Source organism: Cricetulus griseus, chromosome 4 (genome assembly GCF_003668045.3).
Source record: "Cricetulus griseus strain 17A/GY chromosome 4, alternate assembly CriGri-PICRH-1.0, whole genome shotgun sequence".
NCBI lineage: Eukaryota > Metazoa > Chordata > Mammalia > Rodentia > Cricetidae > Cricetulus > Cricetulus griseus.
Window position 1 is genome coordinate 20492585 of NC_048597.1, and position 5609 is coordinate 20498193.

Below are 5609 nucleotides of genomic sequence, written 5' to 3' on the forward strand. Positions count from 1 at the left end.
AGGTGACTTTTCAAATACAAAGTTAGCCACCATCCTTGCCTATATAATAGCCCCTAATACTCTGTGTACATACATATTTAGGAATATCCTCTGTATGCTATTTTTCTAATTGAGAGAAATGAACACATTCCAACAAGCTTGAGGAGATTGTCATGGTGTTACTTGGTGATGACTAGGAAACATCAGGGCAATCATAGGAAGGAACCCAAACAGCTATCAAAGAACACAAACTGGAAAATGCATTTTTTGCTTTCATCCATATTTCTGAATACTTTTATTGACTCTTTAATTGCTTGTTCTCCTGAGTTATCTCTCTAATGTCTGCTTCCCTTGCCTGTTCTACTGTCTTTGAGTGTTTATAGTTCTCAAGAAAGCTGTCATACGTGAATGAGATAGCATATGTCAGATGTAGCTGGACAGTTAGCCTGATTTGATTCTAAAGGGCAAATTAAGACACTGTCAACTCACTGGAAATGCTCCAGCAGAAATTATAGTAACTTTAACTAACGAGGAAATTTCCTCCTTATGGAAGGACAATGAATATTGGCAGATAGCTCTTACTGACTTTTTGGGAAAAATTAGTAACAATTATCTCCAAACTGACAGAATTAAATTCATAAAAAAGACAATCTGGATCCTTCCAGGTATTGTAAGACAAACTCCTATTTCTAGAGTTCTTACCTTCTACACTGATGCCAACAAATCAGGTGGTGAGTGTAGTCAGGCACACCTGTAGCCAGCCCAGAGGTGGTGTGGTTAGGGTGACCCCCAACATTGTTGTCCACATATAGCTAAATCCATGATCATTTTTAGGTGAACAGAGAATCCTGTATTGATTCTTTTAAGAGAAGACAATGTGAAGAGGTCCTTAACCCAGATGAAGGAAGGCACAAAAGGCAGTGACAATGAAGAGAGCTGTTATTGACTGGATATAAGGGAGCTCAGCTCTACTTAACATGCTTCATGATAAAAGCAAATAAAGTTCAGTTCAGTGTATATCTGTGGGTGTCTGCCTCTGCTTCCATCAGCCACTGGATGAGGGCTCTAGGATGGCATATAAAGTCTCAGTCCTATTAGTGGGGAAGGGCATTTAGGGTAGCCTCTCCACCATTGCCTAGATTGTTAGTTGGTGTCATTCTTGTAGATCTCTGAAAATCTCCATAGTGCCAGATCTCTCCTCAGACCTATAATGGCTCTGTTATGGTATCTCTCATCCTGCTCTCCTCTATTCTTCCCCCAACTCAAACTCTCTGCTCCTCCTTTTCCTCCTCTTGCCACTTGGACTCAGAAAATTTTAATTATAAAGGAGGAAAAAACATAAGTAAAGGAGAAAAGGAGGTGAACATGAGACGAAAATGTTAGTTTTTTTTTTTTTAAAAAAAAGCTTAGACTTGCTTATTTTATTTTAAATGTATGAATGTTTTACCTGCATATGTATGTGTACCATGTAAGTACATTTTAGAGTCAGTGGGAAGGCATCAGATACCATGGAACTGAATTATGGATGGTTATGAGACAACATACTGATGTTGGGAAGCAAACCCAGGTCCTCTGCAAGGACATCAATAGAGGAATCTAAAATGGCTGAAAGACACATAACAAAGTGTTCAACATCCTTAGCCATCAGGGAAATTCAAATCAAAATAACTCTGAGATAACATCTTACTCCTGTTAGAATGGCTAAAATCAAAAACACCAATGACAGTTTATGCTGGAGAGGATTTGGAGATAGAGGAACACTTCTCTACTGTTGGTGGGAGTGCCAACTTGTATAGCCACTTTGGAAATCAGTATGGCGACTCCTCAAGAAAACAGCAATCAGTCTACCACAAGATCCAGCAATTGCACTCCTAGGCATATACCCAAAAGAAGCACATTCATACAACAAGGACATCTGTTCAATGATGTTCATAGCAGCACTATTTATAATAGCCAGAAACTGGAAGCAGCCTAGATGTGCCTCTACCAAAGAATGGATAGAGAAATTGTGGTACTACTCAGTGGAAAAAAAGCAATGGAATCTTGAAATGTGCAGGAAAATGGATGGATCTAGAAGAAACCATTCTGAGCGAGGTAACCCAATCACAAAAAGACAAACATGATATGTACTCACTCATATGTGGATTTTAGACAAATAGTAAAGGATTACCATTCTACAATCCACACTGCCAGAGAAACTAGTAAACAAGGAGGACCCTGAAAGAGACAAGCATTGTCCCCTGGAGAAGGGGAAAGGGTCACAATCTCCTGAGCAAATTGAGAGCATGGGAAGAGTGGGGAGGGAGCTATGAGAATGAGAAGGGAAGAAGAGAAAGGATGCAGAGGTCATGAGGGAGCAGAAAGGTTGAGTCAGATGAAGAATAGAAGAAAGGTTATGTGATAGGTAGGGTTTTAGTTGGAGGGGTGGTATGGGAGGACAGGAGGGAGAAGAGGACTGGGATTGTCATGTTAATCAATCTTATTTCTAATTCAAATAAAAAGTGATTAAAAAAAAGAAGAGAGCTCATCCCATTCAAAGGGATGCTCTCTAGGGTTGGACAAATGGGGGAGGGCCTAGACACATGGGGGAGGGCCTAGGCCCTACCCAGGATGATGTGGTGGACTTTGGGGAGCAGAGGGGGGAGTCCTGGGGGCTGGTGGGGGGTTGTGGGGGAGGTGAGGGAGAGGAAGAAGGGATTGACATGTGAAGCAAGCTTGTTCCTAATTTGAACTAATTTAAAAAAATACCTTGAAAAAAAATAAAGGAAAAATTGCTCTATATTTACCAGTGATAGTGTTTTGAAACTATGTTTACATTTCCCTAAGTCTCCTTGTGTTTGTTTAGATGTTTCATGACTAACATATTCATGGCATCATCTGTGAAAGCCAATATGTTTACTCTATGAGGTGGTAAGATGAATCATTGCAATTTTTGCTTTTAACAACCTTAACGCTTCTAGTGACTATAAATTATACTGTTTTTAACATCAATATCAAACCTTAGTATTTCTGAATTATGGAATTTTTCTTCTAAAACAGGAATATTAGTGAGCATATGAAAAAATGTTTATACCTTTGCATTCTTCCATTACATACATATAAGTTGTACCAAAATAAACTCCACAACAAGCTGAATCTGTAATAGACATTATTTAGCACTAAATTCTACATTGGTTTGCACATCACAAATGTAATTTTGGAAGAAAGGTGGAAGAGAATGCACAAATCAAGAGGTAAACACACGTAGTCAAGTAAATACGAAATCTATAAACTTTTAAACTTCCTTAAATCTCACGATGATGGCTTTTGTTTGTTACTGTTACTCTAAAATCATGCAAAAATGATTTTGATCAAGTCAACTTCTATAGTTCTCAAAAAACAAAAAACAAAAAACAAAATCAAAACAAAATCTGTAAATTTCATGTTTACGTGCCCTTGTTTCATTGCCTTTATGGGCTCTTTTCTGAATATTTTTTTTGTTAATCATATTTAATTTTGTGGAATAATCTTGCCTTGGCATTTAATATGAGTGCAGTTCATTCCAAGATTACCACAGCTGTCATCAAACTGCTAGATGCTACCATCTCAGATCAGAAAGTAGACTGAAGGGCCTCAGCATCATTTGTTCAATAGACTCTACACTGCCCTCCATTCCTCTGTGTTACCATGGTGCCATCTATTTCAGGACCTTTACAGTCCACTGCCGGGCATTGAAGCTACTAAAATTTGTAGCTTCCAACAAACTTTTTCCAAAATTTGAATTTATAGATCTCATGCCTACCTGACTTTTCAGTTTGTGTTCTTCAGAAAGTAAATTTAAGGTTCTCAAACCAAAGCTTTGCTCCTCACTCCAAAATAGTGTTTTCTGTTTTTAGTACTTGATTGCCTGCATTTTACCTATTTATTAGCAAAGGCTAGGTTCAAGCACCGTTTCCTACACTACAAATACTAGAAATGATCTTCAAATCATTCCTCACCTTCATCACTAATTCACATCAGTTCATCCTCCCATCATTGTCTTGAATGAGTCTTCCCAATTTATCTGTCACCATTTTACCATCAGCGTTTCACTAGGTCTATGGCAGTAGTTCACCAGCTGCTCTCCCTACTTCCACTATTGCCCTCTTACAGTTTTCTTTTCAAAAGAATTAAAGGACATTTCAAGGAATTAATTAAGGCATGAAAGCTTCTCAAATCATTTAAAATGCTTTGTGTTATTAGTTTACATTAACTGCTTACAATGTACCTGATCACTACAAATTCTACACAGCACTCCTCAGGCCCCTGTGAGCTGCACCCTCAGTCCTTCTCTAGAACCTTATGCTACTGTGGTCTTACTTAAACCAAGTCCTTTAAACAATCTGTTATCCTATGGGCATAGAAGAACTCTGCCTTTCTCTTGGCTAACTCATGTGTGTAATCTGCATAATAGTCATAACATTTGTGTTGACCCCGTAACCTGCAGTTTCAAAAGACATGCCTCTTGCTGATGGAGGTATCGCTCTTGCTCATGTGTCTGTAGATTTTCCGAGTGTTATCCCAACACCAGTACTCAATCACTACTGCCATATTTGAATCAAACCTATTGTCTGAAATATAGTCATTATTCAATGCATGCCTTTGGATGAACAACCAAGTTTTATGAACATGTGGTTTTATGTTACAGAAATTATTGTATCTGATTAAAAATATATTATCCTTCATTGGATATGAGCTACCAGTGATTAAAGGTGGAAGAGCAAATGAATAATAATTTGCTACAAGTAGCCTAAAAGAAGATACATCTTCTTGGCTTATTATGTGATGTCTCAATTATATAGAAAGGTCTTTACACCTATTTTTATTTTCAAAAATTATTTCATATATCCTTTTGTCCAAAGTTAATTGCTTATATTTCCAAAATTCACTGTGATATTAATATATATGAATTTATTTATGTAAGAAATTTGTATTCATTTAAAAAGAAGAGACTAAATGTAATTAGAAGTTTCTACTTTAAACATTTACCTATTGAATTTCATTGATTTGTTTTCCTTTTCATCTTTCAACACAGCAGCACAGAGCTTGACATTTTTATCACCTGATCAAGTGTCTGGATTTCATTTGCCAAGCAGACCTCACTTTTACAAGTGAAACATTTCAATTTTACAAGCAAAATTTCTCATCTGAGCAATTCATCCAAACCTAACAACTACTGCTACTTTGCTGTCTGAATTTTGAATTTCCATATAGCTGGATTTCTTATGAGGTAAATCCAGCAATGTTACTGCTGTTAAATTCTTTTCAGCTCAGAAAGGGAAAACACTCTGGTCAGATAGCTTAAGATTTTTTTTTGTGCAAGGGAAGGAAGCCCTACTGTGGTGTACACATTGGCAGCCACACCTCCATCCATGCTGAAAAACATCCTCATAGAAGGGTACTTACTCATTTTTCCTGAGCATGCTTTTCATAATCAGATCCTTGTTTTGTGCACATACATATCCTTGACTCCAGAGAACAAACATATGGAAACACACCCATGTCACAGAGATAGCACTGGCCTCAGGGATCCTAAAGTTCTGTTTTATTTATTTTTCCAGTCCCAAGTTGCTCTCAATGAATTTAGTTTTAACACTTAATCCTTGATTTTA